Consider the following 18,740-nt stretch of genomic DNA (forward strand, 5'->3'; position numbering starts at 1 on the left):
AGCCATTGTGGAATGCGGAAGTTGTTTAAATCATTTCGGACTGATTTTATTACGTGACTGTTACATAATGATGTCAGAGAACACCTTCCTAAGCCACTACCTGAGCTAGAAACTGAAAGGGAGAAAACAAAGATACAAAGGATGCTGTCCCAAAGAGGAGCTACAGTGAGAGGTTATTGGGAATTAACAGGCAGATTTGGGTAGAAAATGAAACTTCGAAAAAGGTAATTGTTGAATTAAAAACCTCAGTGGATTCAATGGCTTAAATTGTGAATTAGATTCAGCTAAAGAGAATTAGTGAACTTTAAAGCAGATCTGAAGAAAGAGGAGATATTTGAGAGTGAGTGGCTACAGGTTTTCCAGAACTGAAGGAAACCATGACTTCACAGATTCAGGAAGCACAGTGTATCCAAAAATGTACATAAAAAACATTTTAAAATATCTCTGTGTCTGGACGCATTGTTGTGAAAACACTGAGCACTAAAGGAAAAGAGAAGGTCTTAAAAATATCCAGAGAGAAAGGACAAAGAATGACAAGTCGAGTGTCAGTAGACTTCTCAAAAACGAAAATACGAGCAGAAGATAGTAAAACTCTTCAAAGTGCTGAAAGAAAAGTACTGTTAGTCTAGGCAGAACTATCTTCAAGAACCAAGGTGAGTAGAAGTGCCGTACACTTGACGCTTGAACAGTGCAGCTTTGAACTGCCCGGGTCCACTTATATTTGCTGTTTTTCAATAGCAAATACGACAGTCCGTGGTTGGTTTAATCCAAGGACGCCGAGGGCACAGTGTAAGTTATATGTGGATTAACCCCTTCGTTGTTCAAGGGTCAACGGGATAAGGGGAACTGAAAGAGTTTACGACCTGAGGCTCACACTGAAGGAACTTCTAAGGGATGAATTTAGGGGCAGGCGGAATCCCAAATGGAAATGGGTGACCTGAGATGCAAGAAGGAGTGATGATCAAATAAAAATAGTCGTATGTGTCCATCTAAACAACATTGGTTATGTAAAATGACTTCTAACAGGTCAGATTTGGTGGTCTAAAATAAAGGCAGAGCTGGAATACTGTGAGCACCATTTTTGGACACAGTAGCATTTGAGTTGGGAGGGAAATGATAAGAGTTAAAAGTGTTCTCAAGTCCGTGTAGTGTTTGTGATAGATGGTGTTTCCCGTTATGTTAAACATGCATGGAAAAGTGTAAGGTGACTCTGTAGGTAATAGACAGAGATCGTAAGTTTTAAACCATTAGGAGAGGGGGGAAAAGAAAAACAAAAGAAAAAAACAACAACAACACACACAAAATGAGGCAGTCAATACAAAGTAAATGCAAGAAAAAGAAAAGTATTAAAAAAAGAAACAAAACGTGAGATGTAGACATGAATCCACATGTATCAGTAGTCACAATAGATATAAACGAGAGTTAAAAAACCCCACATATAGACTGTTAACAAGATAGTTTAGTTATATGCTATTTGTAAGAAACATACCTAAAACATAAGGCCATGAAACAGGTTAAAGTGAAAAGGTCGGAAATTATTATTAGGGCAAATATTAAACCAAAAGAAAGTGAAGAGAACTATAATGATGTCATACAAAGTAGAGTTTGAAATAAATATCATTATAGTATTAGAGATGGAGAAGGTTATTATAAAATGATGAAAACCAGTCACTTTTTTTTTTTTTTTTTGGCCATACCACATGGCATGTGGAACTTCCCTGACCAGGGATTGAACCCATGCCCCCTGCAGTGAATGAGTGGAGTCTTAACCACTGGACCACTAGGGAAGTCCAACCATTCACTTCTGAACTTGTGTACATGCAACAAAGTTACCTCAAAACAAATAAGCAAAAATTGATTAAGGAGAGATAATTCAACAGGTTCATTACAGTAGGATTTCAACACATGGGTCACATATATAAATTGATCATATATAAGTCCATAAAGTGAGTCTCAACAATTGTCAAATGCTAGGTGTCCTACAGACTCTATTCTCTGGCCCTTTATCAGTCAGGGTCTTTTTAGGAAAACAGAAACCATGATAAGTAATTCATACTGAGGTGATTCGATAGAGGGAATGGTTACGTCCATGTTAGAAAGCTGAAGGAATTAAAGAGGTGATAGCAAACATATTACTATAGCAATTGGCTCCCATTGGCCGAGTCGTAACAGGAAGACAGTAGGCAAGGGGGTCTGGGGAATCTGGTCCGCTGGCTCCAGTACTCCCACCAAAGAGCTGAGAAAAAGATAAATAATTGACACAGACCCCATGCCTTTAAGGTAGAAGTTAGTCATAAATAGGAAGAATAAATCCCCATATATTTTAAACTTAAAAATGCGTAGAATGAGGTCCTGTAACTCATGGGCCACACAGAAATCATAATGAGAGTTAAAAAATACTTAGAACTGAATATGCTGGTGCTTATATATCCAAACTTGGCGGATGCAGTAGAAGGTGAACTGTTGTTAAGGAGACATTTCATAAAATGCCTTAAATGCTTATATTAGGAGAAAAGAAAGGATAAACATACTGAACAGTCAGCTTAAGAAGTTTTAGAAGCAACAGAACAATCACTTCACAAGGAAATCGTGAAGAGTCGTTATCAGTGAAAGAGAAAATAGAGATGACCAATGAGACCAAAACTTCTCGTTGCTGTTGTTTTTAAAGACTAATGGAATAGACAGTCTTACGGCTAGAATGATTGAGGGGGAGAAGAAAAAAGGTACAAAACAACAGTATTAGGAATGAAAAGAGGGCTACGACTACAGATCCAGCAGAGATTACAGTGATGGACAGCACGATGAGCAATTTTAGGGCAATTAATTTGAAAAATTAGGTGAAATGTAAGAAGTTCTAGAAAAGCACAACTTATAGAATTGTCAGGAAGAAATAGGAAGTCAACATGAGATAAAGAAATCACCAGGCTCAGATGGCTCTACTGATGAATTCTACCGAAGTGTCAAGGAGCAGGTCATTCCAATCCTCTGCAGATTCCTCCAGAAAATAAAGCGAGTATGCCTCTCTCCTCCCATGGGACTTGATACGACCTTGACATCAGACCAGACAATATCAGTACAGTGAAGGAAAGTTATAGGCCAACCTCAGTTCATGAAATAGAGGCAAAAATGTTAGCACGCTGGAAACCGGTAGTGAACCTAAAAAATAATATACCGCGATCGAATTGGATGTATCATTAGACAGTTTATAAGTGTAACTGTTGCATATAATTATTTTGATAGATGAGGGAAAGGCAACAATATAACCTTCATTTATGAAGTAAATAAGGAAAGATACAGTCGCTCTTCATATCCATGAGGTTTGAATCTGCAATTCAACCAACTGGAAATCACAAAATGTTCAAGAAAGAAAAGATCCAGAAAGTTACGAAAAGCAAAACTTGAATTTGCTGCGGGCAGGCTGTTATTCACATAGCGTTTACGTTCTGTTAGGTACTGTAAGTCATCTAGGGGTGATTTAAAGTATGTGGGAGGATGTGCATAGGTTATGTGCACATACTCTGCCTTTTTATATAAGGGACTTGAGCATCTGAAGGTTCTGGTATCTGCGGGGGTCTGGAACTAATCCCCCGTGGATACTGAGGGATGACTGTACTCTTAAGAAACAGAAATGGCAGGAACCTTTCTTATAGATACCTACCGAAGTTTACAAGTAATTCATACTCTTCACGTGGAAAATTAAAACCATTCTTTTAAAGTCAGGAATAAATAAAAAATATTTTCTATCATCACTTAAAAGATTTTTTTTATAGTGGAGATCCTAATCAAAGCTGTAACACAAGAGAAGGGGAAGACGGAGTGGGAAAAAGACACAAAGCCAGGGCTCCCTGGTGGTCCCGTCGTAAAGAATCCGCCTTACAGTGCAGGGGACGGGGGTTCCATCCCTGGTCAGGGAACTAGGATCCCTCATGCCGTGGGGCAACTAAGGCCGCACGTCACAACTGCTGAACTCACGTGCCTCATCTAGAGCCCGTGTGCCGCAAACTACAGAGCCCACGTGCTCTGGAACCTGGAGCCTGCGGGCCACAAGTAGAGAAGAGAAAACCCTCACGCCACAACTAGAGAGAAGCCCCTGCGCCGCAACAAAGAGCCATAACTAACTAACTAACTAACTAAATAAATAAATAAAAATTCTAAAACACAGTATTAAAAAAAAGACACAAAGCTGTCATCATTCACCAATGATATGATTGTCCCCACAGAGACAACCTCAAAAGAATCTACAGACTGTTAATAGAGAGGTTGGCACAGGTGGCTGACTGCAAGATCGATGCAAAGATCAGTTTATAGTCTCCAGCAACCAATAGGAAATGAAACAAAGGAATTTTTTAGCTCTGTTAATTGCAGCATTCCTAAGAATAAATGGAGCAAGAATGTTGGACTTGTACACAAGAGATTATGAGCCTTTACTGAACTATTTTAGAGAAGACTCAGTAAGCAGAGAGTGATGCCCTGTTCATGAGTAGGAAGAGTCAGGACTGTAAAGATGCCACCTGTCTCCACAGTGTTGTACAGCTTCAGTTTACGTAGACCAGCGAAGTGCCCACAGGAGCCAGCGTCTCCTGATGCAGATGGTAAGGGCCGGGGGCGGGGATGCTTTCTCTACCAGGGCTCAAGGTTTATCATAAGGTCTGCGTCGTGAAGATGGCCTGGTATTGGCACGGGTATGGAGTAGGACACAGGATGCAGGAGCTCCTGGTTACAGACCTGCAGTTACGGGTTCGAAGTAGTTTATCCATATAAAAAAGAATGGATTTGGGTCTCTGTCTCACTTCTTAATGAAAATCCGCTTTCAGTGGATTATAGATCCAAATGTGAAAAGTAAAACTTCAAAAGTTTTGGAAGATGAGATGGGAGAATATCACTCTATCATAAAAGTAGTGTGAAAATTTTAACTACAGTAAAACTAAGAACTTCAGTTTGTCAGATTATCCCATATATATGTGAAAAGACAAGCCATAAATTGGGAGAGGAGTTATAAGACTTAAAATCGACAAAGGTTTCATTTCCTGAAAATATAAAGAACCACCCGTAAGAGTGATAAAAACAACAGAAGTTCGTTGGGCCAAGAGACATAGAAAAGGTAATCTTATCAGTAACCATGGGATGCAGCTTAATACCACAGTGAACTAGCTATTTGTTTACCCCTACTAGATGGGCAAAAATTAAGAATCTGTTAAAAGCAGGTATTGGTTGAGTATGTGGACCAGCTTTGCCCTTTTGCTAATGGGGGTGTAAATAAATACACCATTTTCTTTTTTTTATTTCATTTTTTAACATCTTTATTGGAGTAAAATTGCTTTACATTGTTGTGTTAGTTGCTGCTGTATAACAAAGTGAATCAGCTTTACGTATACATAGATCCCCATATCTCCTCCCTCTTACGTCTCCCTCCCACCCTCCCTACTCCACCCCTCTAGGTGGTCACAGAGCACTGAGCTGATCTCCCTGTGCTACGCGGCTGCTTCCCACTAGCTAGCTATTTTACATGTAATACCACTATTTTAGAAAACAATTTGACATTAACTCATCAAGTTAATTATACTCCTTGACCCAGCAATTCTCCTCTTAAGAATACACCTTAGGGAGTCTCTTACATCTGTGTACCAGGGAATGTTTGCAAGAATGTTTATAGCAGCAGAGTTCTTGACAGCGGAACAACTGGAAGTAACTCAGATGCCCACTCACAGGAAAATGGATAATAATTTGGGATTTTTTGTACAATGAAGTAATATGCAGCAGTGAAAAAAAATCTGTAAGACGTGCAACAAAACGGGTAATTTCAAAACATAACGTTGGGTGTGGGAGGAAAGCAAGTCCCAGAAAACTGCTTACAGGTTGATGTTACTTTTGTGAATGCTCTATCATTGGAACATTCACATACAAGTTATAAAGTTGGGTTTTTTTTTAAGTGGAAAGATTTTGTTGGTTTGCTTGGAAGATAAAGACCTTCAGGACCATGTGGGAAACTAAATTCCAGGTCTGATTTTATTTTGATCGGTCTGACAGCGTCAGTGCTTATCACCAAAATGATTTTTGGAAGATGTCATGCCCTGTCCTTTCGTGTTTGAGGTGATGAGCTGATAGTGGCTGCCTTAAAAATGTTTGAGGCCCAAGTCATCCGGTCCTTATACTGTAGAAGGGGGCTCATTTTTAATGTAACCCACTGGAACCGTGTCTTCCAATGACTGTCCTTCCTCGATTTTCCTCTTTTATTTGGTGAGTCTTCGTTTATAAACATGGGGGTCCAGTCTGACAAGTGCAGACGTTTGGTTTGGCCACATCTCCCTTGTAAGCGTGGTGGGTGTAGGCTTCCTAGGGTGAATGGGCCTGGGAGGTCATCCAGCTTCTGGTCCCTCCAGTCAGGGCGGGTGGTGGGAACGGGAGGGTTTTCTGAGACCTAGGGTGCTTTGTTGTCTGTACAGGTAAATATTCTGAGCAAACGCCACAGTCTGCTACACTGGTGCGCTTCCTAAGCTTCCTTAGTCTGTGCCCTATACTACTTTCCTGTTGCTGCTGTAACAAATTACAACCATCTCGTTGGCTTAAAAGTACACAGATTTATTCTTTTACAGTCTGGACACCAGAAATCTCGCTGAGCTAAGATTAAGGTGTCCGCGGGGTGCTTCCTTCTCGACCCTCTGGGGGAGAATCCATTGCCTTTTCCAGCTTTTAGCTGCCGTCCTCGTGCCTGTGGCCCACTGTGTTTTCTCTCCGCTTCTGTCTCATTTCCTGTGTCCCTTCTGTCTCATTTCCTGTGTCCCACTTCTGTCTCATTTCCTGTGTCCCACTCGTACGGACCCTTGCGGTTCGCTGTCCAGCGCGTTTTCTCCTCTGGCCTCTGCCCCTGTGTTCCTTGGGAGCCCTGGGCGTTGGCGGGAGGATCACCAGGTAGACAGGGTGTCCTCACCCCGCCCGCCCCCGCCCCCGCCCCCCGGGAATGGAGCCTGTCTTCCTGGGCGTGGAGCCCGGCTGCCACACTCTGCCTAGTCGCCGAGCAGAGCCCACGGCGGAGGTGCCGGCTCAGTTCCGGAGTTCCTTCGTTGTGTCTCTTGATAAATAGCCTTGAACTCCTCTTTCCGGGGACTCGGAGACCCCGGGAGCTCCCGGGCTCCGCCTCCCCGCCGACCTGACCCGGGGCCACTGCCCGGGGCCAGCCGTGCCCCTTCCCCTGGGGGCATTTCCGCACTTCGGGTCCTTGCAGCTGCCGCGTCCGTCCCGAGACCCTGCAGGTCCTGGCGCTCAGCGTCGGTCTTTGCTTGGAAAGCCGGGCCCTGGAGTCCCACGGCCGCGTTCCTTCTCGGCGTGGCTGCCTCTGGGCTGGCAGTTCCGTGCTTCAGGGACTGATGGCGGCCTGCGCCCCTTCTTCCGGAAGCGTGGGCTCGTCCTGGGCAACTCCTGCCCCGACCCGAGGCCGCCGGACCCCCGGTGCTTTTTATTCTGCGTGATTTATTTGTCTGGTGAATATTTGCCTGGGCTAAGGCTCTTGCAGAGCTCCAGGCCCTAGGCGTCCCTTTCTCATAGAACACACATTAAAGAAGTAACAAGTAAACGAGAAGGGTCATTTCCAGTAGTGAAAAGTGCCTGGAAAGCAGTAACTCAGGGTGATGTGAGAAACGGTGAACGGGATCGTGGAAGACCTCTTCGAAGAGGCGGTATTGTTTTCATTTATTGAATTAAACATTTTGATATCTGTATATATTGCAAAATGATCACTCCATTGCCTCACAAGTTTTTGTTGTGGTGAGAACGTTTAAGATTCGCTGTCTTAGCAGCTTTCACGTCTGTGATACGGTGTTACTCGCTAGAGTCGTCTCGCTGCCCGTCGCAGACCCGAACCTAAGGGCTGATGTTTTCGTTGAGTCCGTAGTGACCGGGAGTGCAGGGCACTCTGTAGACGCAGGGAGTCGGGTGCAGAGCCCGGAGCGGCGGGGCCGGCGGGGCCGGCGGGCAGCTGCCCGCGCAGGAGCTGGGGCCAGGCCGCGGGAGCCGCGGAGCCCGGTGCGGTGGACGGAGTGCTGCCTGCTCACCGCAGGCTGTCACGTCCTCACCCCCAGAACCTCTGGATGTGTCCCTTCACAAGGCAGAGGGGACTCGGGTGTGATTGAATTATGGATTTTGAGATACGGAGATAATCCTAGATTACGTCGGGGGTCCAGTGTAGCCCCAAGATCCTTGTAACAGGGAAGCAGGAGGGTCAGTGAAGAAGGAGCTGTAAGGATGAGGCGGGATGGGGAGAGTGCGTGTGCGCGCGTGCGTGGCCAGCAAGACAGAAGTCACGGTCTCACATGACCTAGCCTAAGCGGTGACGCCCCATCCCTTTTTCCTGTTTCTGTTCATTGCAGCCACGTCCTTGGGTGCAGCACACACACACGAGGGGAAGTGATTACACGACAGAGTCCGTACAGGGAGGGAAGGATCTTTGAGTCACTTCACGAGCAACCTCCCACAGTCCTTCATGCGTTGTTGTTGAGTAACGAATAGGATAATCTCCTCCTCACTCTTTTCCCACAGCTTGGGGTTCCTCGGACCTCTGACAGCAACAAGGCCGCTCCCTTCTCGGGGCCCTCTTAGCCTGTGAGTGCAGAGCGTGATGATACAGATAGGCTTTTCCTACTATTTTATCTTGATATTTTCTAGAAGTGTTCCAGTGGTGCCTGATCTCTGGATGGCCTTTTTCTCTGCTACCATGCATTAAAATTTTTTTTCTACATTATTTGGTCATTTCAGTGGGATCCTGAGTAATAAGGGTGATAAATTTATGGACACAATTCACACTCTCAGAACTGGAAGGGCTCGTTCTGTGTTTTCAAGGAAGCGCTTCTGTCCTGGAGTGGAATTGTTGATGTTCCCACAGGTAAAATGTTAAGTTGATGGCAAAACTGTTCTTTTGCTCCTTCAAAGAGTTATATCTTTCATCTCTTGAGAGCCACAGCTGCTTCCATTCAGGTTTTAAACAATACTTTGTTTTAATTGATGGGGGGGGGGAGTTCAGCTTGATCTCAGAGTAGTAAGATTTGACAGATTCGGCCCTAAAGATGGAATTCCATTGCACTGTGAATTGTGACGTGGGATTTTGGAGGCCTAAACTAAACCAGTAATTATGTTTTCACCTCTACCATTTAAAAATAGATTTTATTTACCTTTTGGTATCTGAGATAGTTTTAAAGCTAGTGGAAAGGCATACAGTTTTTACAGTTTCATTTCTATAAATTTGTTTCACATATACCCTTACGATACTAAGGACTTAATTGAGTGAAAAGTTGGGAAAATAACCTTGGAAAATTGAGGTTTCTTTTTTTTTTTTTTACTAGAAATAAATTATAAATACTTAAACTTACACTTTAGAAGCCTAGGACGTTCGGCTTTGAGGTGGTAGGAAAATTTTGTTTTGGAACAAGATTAAAATGGTTAATTTTGGTCCAAGTTTCTCCTGCCCACCTAAGGGCCATCTTCCTATATAAGCAAAGTCATTATAAGTTTTTGTTTCTTATTGACCAAGAGGTATATTTGATTACTTATGTCTGCACAGTCCCATATAATAGCAGCTTTGTTTTTCTATTTAAAAATGCTTTTTCATAGAAAGATAAACATTTTCGGTAACTCTGCCAGGAATAGGAGGGGAGTGGTGAGCTGTGTTTTTATATAAAACTTAAGAGGGGAAGAAAACAATGCCATTTTTTAAGTTGTGGTACAGTTGCAATTAACTTTGCTGCAATTACAGTTATTTAAGCGAGTTAAAGTATCCCGGCTGTGATGGTAGTAGAACAAGCAAATGCCTTTTCATGTTATTATACAAAGCGGACAAATAGCGTAGCATTTTAGACATAAAAATACGTAAAAGGAAAAAATATAAAATTGAAAAATTTATACAAATGTGTGAGAGAAAGGACAGTTTTGAAACGGTGCAATAAATAAAAGAAGATGATAAAAGCAGTCTTGGGCTGACGCCAGAGGCACTTGGTCTGGGACACTGTTATAAATCGCTTAGGTTTAAATGTACTAACAGTTGCAGCAAGAAGCCAGAGTGAAAGACATCAAAGTCAGAACTTTGAAAAAATGTGAATAATGAAACATGAAGGGATCGAGCAAAGTTAGCTTTCATGGAATGCTGAAACCTGTGTGTCTGTGTTTAAGTTAACTCTTTAAAGTATACTAGTCTTTTATTTAAAGCTTCCTGTCACCACTTTGCAGACTGGAACGTGTGGCTTTATAGAAAAGTACCCCCTGGTTCTGAGAGTAACAGGTATCATGAACCTGGACCTGTGGTTTTAGGTCAAATGCTAGATCCCAAAGAAAGTGTGCATAAGGTAGAAAATATTAACATTCCTATGCTAGAGTCGTATAACTCGCCATGTGGGTGCAGCCACAAAGAAGTATTAGCTTTGCTTCATTTATTACGTGCACTCAGAATTTTAAATGGCAGCGACCCTCAGAGTGTGGTCCGTGGAAACCCCGAGGGTCCTGGAGACTATTTCAGGGGTCCGCAAGGTCAAAACTATTTTCATAATAATATTATGATGTTATTTGCTTTTATCACTGGATTGGCATTTGCACTGATGGAGAAAAGCAACAGTGGGTAAGACAGCTGGTGCGTCCACAACAAGTCAGGGCAGTGGCCCCAAATGGTACTAGTTGGTCGTCACTAAGTTCTTACCGCTGTGCACTCACAGTAAAAAACAAACGCCAGATTTAATTAAGACTGTGCTTGATGAAGCAGAAAAGACGGTTTATTGCATTAAATCGTAACCATTGAGGCCATGTCTTTCTGCTCTCAAGTCCTTGTAACATAGAAGGCGTGGGATGTACTCAGCACTTTGCCAGGTATCAGAGCAATTGCAGGACTATGTGTTTCGAGAGCTAAACCAGCTGCCTTTTTTTCATAGGGTACCTTTTGTACTTCTAAGAATGACTGACACAGAAACAGTGTTAATCCAGATTAGGTGATGTTTGGAAAACATCTTCTCAAATAATTGAAGTGAGCCTGTCGCTTCAAGGACAGCAAGCAGCCGTAGTGTTGCCAGTGATGAAATCCAGGCTTTCACACAGTTACTAGAATCTTGAAGGCCGTGTATCTGCCACTTTCCCTTTTGGATGACATCAGTGGTGATATTAACAAACATGATTTTGTTGTTGTACCATGAAATGTGTAAACATTTGGAAAACCCGCATAACTCATTGAAGCACAGTTTTCCACGTGACCAATGCCTGGAACTACAAAATCATACGTGGGCAAAGGGCCACATGGAGTGCAGAGGAGGCCCGTGGCAGTGATGTAGCAGAGTCTGGAAGGCCCACGTGCACGAGGCCTCAGAGCTCACGCTGCAACCCGCCTCTACACAGCTGCTACCTGTAGCTATCTGGTGTCGGGCCAGCGAGTCTCCACCATTGGCTGGAGACATGACTCCCTCTGCCCAGTTTATGTGAGGCCTGATTTTCTTCCTTTACTTCAACCAGAGAAACATAGCCCAACAGGCTGAACACAGAGGCACACTGGAGAATGTGCCTACTTCAGCAAGAACTGAAAGATATCGACAAATTTGTAAAACAATATAACTCTTCTCTTTAAAATTATTATTCTGGAAACTATATTTTTCATTTTATGAAAAATGTTATTTTAACATATTGGTTATTTTAAATTAATTAATAAAAATTTCAAAATTCTTAGTTTCCCCCCCCCCCGCCCGGTACGCGGGCCTCTCACTGTTGTGGCCTCTCCCGTTGTGGAGCACAGGCTCCGGATGTGCAGGCTCAGCGGCCATGGCTCACGGGTCCAGCCGCTCCGCGGCATGTGGGATCTTCCCGGACCGGGGCACGAACCCGTGTCCCCTGCATCGGCAGGCGGACTCTCAACCGCTGCGCCACCAGGGAAGCCCAAAATTCTTAGTTTTAATTTCACTGCTACAGACATCAATTAAAAAGAGTCGCATAAGAACTCTTTGAGGTCCTCAGTGAATTTTAAGAGGACGAAGGGGTCTGACACCGAAGGTGTTAGGTTGCTGTTGGTCGGTACTACGGCAGTCAGCACAGCGAACAGCTCAATACAAATAAAAGGCAGTTTTAATTTTCTCCAATCACTGCGCCATAGTGTGATACATTGAAACTAGCTTTTCTATCTCTTAAACAAAATTTCTTGCCAAGTCTATAACTCCCAAGACCTTTTCAGTTATTAAAAGACCAGGTTAAGTCTCCTTTGTCATATCAGATTTGAATCTCACCTTTTTCCTTCCCTAGTGCCAGCCAGGGGTAGCTGAGTTGTCCTGGGGATGGGCAGTGTGTTCTTTCATCCCCTCCACCCCCTCCCTCCCTCCCTCTCCCCCTCTCCCCCTCTCCCCCCTCCCCCTCTTTCCCTCTCTCCCTCCCCCCTCCCCGTCCCCTCCCCCCAGCCCCACCTTGGGACATGGACTGGTTTACTTCTGGGAGGAGATCCAGCTTTTCCAGTGTGCTGCGGCTGGGAGCAAAAAAAAAAAAGGGAAAGGGGCAATATTTTTTGCTCGATTGTCCATATTGTTGCTCCTTCTCAGGCGGACACTTCCTGGCATCCTTACCTCTTTGTGTTAAGTGCACAGATGTGGCGTGTCTCCGGGGGCACAGTTGGTGTGACCCACAGCCTTTACCGTGCGGTCGGCTGGCTTATCAGCGAGGCAGCTGAAGCCCAGCTACCTGCAGTGAGGGCCGCTTGCCCCCTAGGAAGCTCACACTCCTTGCAGACCAAGCAGCGGGAGCTCTGCAGCGGCTGCCCCCCGCCTGCTCCCTTGCTGTATTCTGCCGTCTCTCCTCATTGCTCTTCGTTCCCTGATTAGATCGACGTAAAGGCTAGACCAGCCCGTCAGCTGTCTGAGCTGGAGGGCATCTTTGCAGTGTCTGTATCTGCACCCGATTCTCTGAGAGGCTTCACCAGGCTGTAGTCTCCCTACGCCTGTTTTCTCTTCTGTCTTGATAAGACAACTTTTCTTTCTTTTGTCCTCTTTTATATAATATTACACATATGCATATACTGTATACACGCACACACAGAGGGAAGGGGCAGATGGGACAGTAGGGATGTTGATAGTTGTATTTCAGCCCCCTCGTAAGCTCTAGACAGATGCACTCCAGCTGTTGGAAGTTCTCCTTAGGATGCGGCTTCATACTTTTTCTTTGGCTTTGGGCACTAGACGTCAGTTTGGAGGCAAGAAGAAAACAATCACACCATCCTCTTAAACCGTGATCTCAGAATGTTACTGGCTGGCTGGGATTGCAAGATTCATAGATCCATTTATCATTAATTAATAATAATTATAACTTTTGAGCTTCTGTTTTATGGGAGGTATTGGGCTAGGAGCAAGGGATATAGTGGGAACTCTAGGGACATTGTCCCTAGTGTATTAATTTCATTATCATGGATCCGCAAGTCCGAAATCTGACAAGGGTGATGATGAAAAAGAATAGGGATCTATCAGGACGAGTAATGGGGGCGTGCTAACGTGATTGGGTGGGACTGTTAGGGACTGTGTCTGTGTAAGTGGCATTTGAGCTGGGACCCAAAGGTGAGTGTGGGGACCCGGCACAGCTCAGCAGCACTGCAGGCGGAGAGAAAGCCTTGAAGATCCCTGTGGTTGGCACTTGGGGGCTGCGTCCTGCAGGACCCCAGCTATCTTGAATTTCGAAGTGCATTGACAAGCAAACCCTTAATCTCAAGTGCAGTGGCAAGGCATTGACAGATTTGAGTAAGGAAGTGACAACTAATTTATGTTTGCTAGATATTTCCACTGTGAGTGAAGTCTGGTTCCTGTCTAACGCTCATTTTCCATACAGTCACAGTGGAATGTGCTCTGCTTTCCCTACCAGATCCTACCTCATCTCAAAACTATGCGTTTCCTCATCAACGTCAACAGAACTTGAGATTGTGGGCGAAGGGTCTTTAAATTCCCACAGGGAGGTGATGGCTGGCAGTGATGGCCAGCTTGGTCTAGTCTCGGAAGTAGTTCTGATGGTTACTGTTTTTTCCGAGAACCCTTGCATCCAGCTGTTAAACTTTTTCCTGTGTGAGGAGTTTGTCCTTCCTTCTCCCCAGAGACAGACCTTCCTCCTTTGGGAATAGGGCAGCTAGGGTGATGGCTGCTTTAAGACTGGTCCTTTTTGCACATGTTAACAAACGTGTCGATCTACATTTTTCATCGCAAACCACATCGTGCCTGGAAATCTCACTGATTTTGCGCTCTCTTCCATCGTTCGCTGCTTGCCGTGGTCAGAATTAACATCTGCCTTTTCTGCCTCCACCCAGGCTTTCTTAACCCTGTGGCCACTGCCTTCGTTCAAGTCCTTTTCTTCGTTTACTTTGACTGTTTTTGAAGAAATGCCAAAGCGGGTGGCATTTAGTCAGAAATGTGTATTCTCTGCTTGAGCAGAGGTGGTAATTCTGCTTTGGTGTTATCTTTAGGCATCAGTTATATCTTATGTGTGTGCGATGTGATGTCTGTCGTCAAGGAGAAAGTAACGTGTCCTCTCCCTGGAATGTCAGTGGAGGGTCTGAAGGAGAATCAGGACATAAACTACCATTTATGGGGTATTTTCTGTTTTCCAGAGACCGTGTGAAGGTCTTTTAATGGTTACTTTAATTTTCACAATAACCCTGTGTAGTAGGTACTATTGTTATCCTGGTCTAAAGATGAAGGAACTGAGGCTTAGGAAGTTGTATTAGTTCCTTTAGGCTGCCTTAACAGAATACATAGACGGGGGACTTACAGACAGCAGCGATGTATTTCTCCTAGTTCTGGAGGCTGGGAAGTCCAGGATCAAGGCACCAGCAGATTGGAGGTCTGGTGAGGGCCTGTTTCCTGCTTCATCAACACCCCTCTTTTTGTTCTGTGTCCTCACATAGTGGAAGGGGGAAAGGGGCCCTCTGGGTTCCCTTTTATAAGAGCACTAACCTCATTCAGGAGGTCTCTGCCCTCATGGCCTAATCACGTCCCAAAGACCCACCTCCTGGTAACATCACATTGGCGGGGAGTAAGTTTCAACATATGAATTTGAGGAGAAACATAAACATTCAGTCCATTGCAAAAGTTAAGTAAATTGTCTAACTGGCAAGTAAGGTGCGGAACTGGGATTTAAACTCAGATGTAATTGGATCCAAGGCTCTTAATAAATTAAATTGATACTTCATTTTTAACAACCGTGAGAATGTTATAAATTCTTCATGTTTATTTTTCTTTGCCCTTGTCCTTTGCCCCCATGTGAATAGCCGTAAAGTCCCTAAAACGTCGTGGACCTGTATGCTTATCTTTGGGGGCAGCAAGAAAAACAACAGCTGGGAGGTTTTGACTGAACCCACGGGCGGGGAGCTTGCGGATAGGGAGGACCAGCTGTATTCCCTGCTCCCCCCCACTTTATATAAGGGATTTGCACATCTGCAGACGTTGGCACCCACAGGGGCCCCTGGAGCCAGTCCCCTGCGGCTACTGAGGGGTGTCTGTCTATCCCATCCTGTAGCAGGCTTGGGGGTAGAGGCAGTAGTGGTGGCTACTGGGAAGGGATGGAGTCTTTTGGGCCCGAGGAACGTAACCTGCACGGAGCAGCGCCAGGTCTGCGGGGATTTCTTAGCAGTAGAGTGGCGCCCTCCTAACTGGTTTCCTGTTTCCAGAGCAACCCCCGCCCCCGCCCCCGATCTCTACAAGGAGAATGGAGGGAAGCACAAATCCGGCCTTGGAGTTCCTCTTTAAATGGCTTTTTGGGAAGGGTGAGGTCTAAGCCTCTTAGCATGAATCATCCACCTGTATTTGGGAACCTAAAATAAGAATTTTTAACCTTCTTGGGATCATAGGTCCCTTTGAGTCTTTGGTGAGAGTTTTGGATTAGTTTCCTAGAAAAATACATGCAAACAATTTGCATAGGCTTCCAGGAGGCTGCAATCTGCTGAGAGCCATCCACCCCATAACGTGGACCCTAGACATGCAGTTTGCCACTTTTTAAAGACAGCTGATGCCATCTTTTGTTCCTAAAAGATTTTCTTTTAAAGCTGTAATTCCAGGGCTTGCTTGTTAAAATGTAAACTGTTGGGTTGGCCAAAAAGTGCCTTCGGTTTTTAAGTAAAAATAAAAGACACGTTTTTCATTTTCACCAAGAACTTTATTGAGCAACATATTCACCCTTTTGTTCCACTACCTTCTGCCATTTTTCAGACAACTTCATAATTCCATCTTCCCAAAACTTTTTATCTTTTTGAGCAAAGAACTGTTCCAGGTGCCTTTTACAGTCTTCCAGGGGATTGAATTTTTTTCCATTAAGAGAATTTTGTAAAGGCCAGAATAAATGGAAATCTGAAGGTGCAACATCAGGTGAATACGGCGGATGAATCTGAACTTCCCAGCCAAGCTGTAGCAGTTTTTGCCTGGTCATCAAAGAAACATGCAGTCTTGCGTTATCCTGATGGAAGATTATGCATTTATTGTTGACTAATTCTGGACGCTTTTCGTCAAGTGCAGCTTTCAGTTGGTCTAATTGGGAGCAGTAGTTGTTGGAATTAATCGTTTGGTTTTCCGGAAGGAGCTCATAATAGAGGACTCCCTTCTAATCCCACCATATAGACAACATCACCTTCTTTGGATGAAGACTGGCCTTTGCTGTGGTTGGTGGTGGTTCATTGCGCTTGCTTCATGATCTCTTCTGTTCCACATTATTGTACAGTGTCCACTTTTCATCGCCCGTCACAATTTGTGTTAAAAATGGAATGTTTTCGTTACCTTTCAGTAGAGAATCGCATGCAGAAATATGGTCGAGAAGGTTTTCTTCGCTTAACTTATGTGCAACCCAAACATCAAAGCGACTGACATAACCAAGCTGGTGCAGATGATTTTCAACACTTGATTTGGGTATTTTGAGTATGTCGGCTATCTGCTGCGTGGTATCACGTTGATTGTTCTCAATTATTGTTTCGATTTGATCGCCATCAACTTCAACTGGTCTACCCGATCGTGGAGCATCGTCCAGCAAGAAACCTCCAGCACGAAACTTCACAAAGCACTTGTGACATGTTCGCTCAGTCACGGCACCTTCTCCATACACTGCACAGATCTTTTTTTTGCGTTTCAGTTGCATTTTGACCTTCCTTGAAATAATAAAGCATAATGTGCTGAAAGTGTTGCTTTTTTTCTTCCATCTTCAATATTAAAATGGCTACATGAAAATTCACCAATTTTGATAAATCTTTTTTTAAACGCACGCTGATATGACAGGTGTCACATACAATCTAACAGAATTGTTCCGAATGAAGTTAAAGACAGCTAAGTGCCACTAGAGCCATCTTATGGAAAAAACCGAACGAAACTTTTGGCCAACCCAATACAAGCAAGCCTAGAACACAGTGGACCGCTACTTGTACGTTGAGACCTGCCCAAGTTCCATGATCTCACACCACCCCATCTGCCATTCATGGTAACATCCACCATCACTCTTATAAATTGAGCAGTTCCCAGCTTTTCAATTAGTATTGAAATACAAATTTTTTTTAATGGCAAATCTGATCATTTCACTATGAGGGCAGGAATGAAAGAGGTATGTACAAATATTGGGCAGTTTATATACTTCTGGAGTGAATAATTCAAGTTCAATTTTTTTTGAATTACTAACACATTCCAAAGAAACTTTAATGCCATGGCTACTCCCTCTAGAATATTGTTCTGGGAACTAAAGGAATCTGATCTGTGGAGAAAGTTCTGGGAAGTGATTTCAAATAGAATCAGTACACAGTCAACCAGAATCAAAAGGTTGATGGTTTGTTGCTTTTTATAATTTATCTTAAGCCTAAAAACTGTTTTTGGTGCTCTTAACCACTTTATCCCATTTCCGTTATAAGAATCTTTGTAGCAATGCTGCAAGCACCCTGGCGTGACTTGCAGGCAAAGTACCAGGGGCTCCCAGTGGCCTCCCGTGGAAAGGCTCCCCCCACCCCGCTTCTGGCTGTATCCCTGGAGTAAAGTTACAGCCTCAAAGCTCTGTTGTTGACTGTGCTTATAAGCACAAGTATACCATAAACTCACGCCGTAGAGAAGGAGGGTCTAGAGACAAAGACATTGTAAGGATCTCTCCTTTAGCCATGAAAAAGTAATTCCAAATTAGATGAACTGTTCTTTATAACTTAAAAAAAAATTAAGATCAGGTAGAAACACTGACCAAAATGGATCTCGCCAGCCAAATGAACCTAATTACTCATGAAAATTCAAATACAAAGGTTCTTAGACTCTCCTCCTAGAAGTAAAAAGTGATTTTTTTTCCTTTTATAATAGTATTGCACAAGGGAACTGGATGCTACCTTGTTAGAGGCCAGAATTAATTTACATTAACTGACCAACTCAGCCTTCTAGTTCCTACAAGAAATTCTTAGAAGTTCTGGGTAATTGCAGACATTCTTTGAAATGCATTTCTGAGCTTGTAAGAAGGAAAGGGAAATCCCTTGTTTTAGAAGTGAGGTGGGAACTAGATGCTCTGCAGGTAACTGACTGACTGAGCTTCTGCTGTGCCTGTGATGGAGCCGTTGGCCAGAGCTGGGGTTGCGGGTCACTGTCCTGACATTCCAGCTGCACGAACGGCTGGGAAACACAAAACACAGAAGACAGCTACTCTCCTAGGGTTACTCTGTTAGCGACTGGGAAGGAGTGGAAGACGCCAAGTCACTTTCTAGGGAGATGGTGAAGAATCTGGCCGGCCTCATCCTGGGATTAGGTAGGAACAGAAGAAAGTCT

At 43.9% G+C, this 18,740-nt stretch overlaps 1 protein-coding gene and 1 long non-coding RNA gene across 6 annotated transcripts in view; both read left to right on the forward strand.

Moving 5' to 3' along the window:
* The window catches only part of MPP7 (MAGUK p55 scaffold protein 7), a 253,485-nt gene that overhangs the window by 113,068 nt on the left and 121,677 nt on the right, over positions 1-18,740 (forward strand). The window lies entirely within an intron of this gene.
* Positions 372-17,190, forward strand: LOC132527655 (uncharacterized). Its single transcript, XR_009543038.1, has 2 exons — positions 372-653; positions 16,750-17,190. It is a non-coding gene; the product is annotated as an uncharacterized LOC132527655 (long non-coding RNA).

This window comes from Lagenorhynchus albirostris, chromosome 1, assembly GCF_949774975.1.
Source record: "Lagenorhynchus albirostris chromosome 1, mLagAlb1.1, whole genome shotgun sequence".
In the NCBI taxonomy this organism is placed as follows: domain Eukaryota; kingdom Metazoa; phylum Chordata; class Mammalia; order Artiodactyla; family Delphinidae; genus Lagenorhynchus; species Lagenorhynchus albirostris.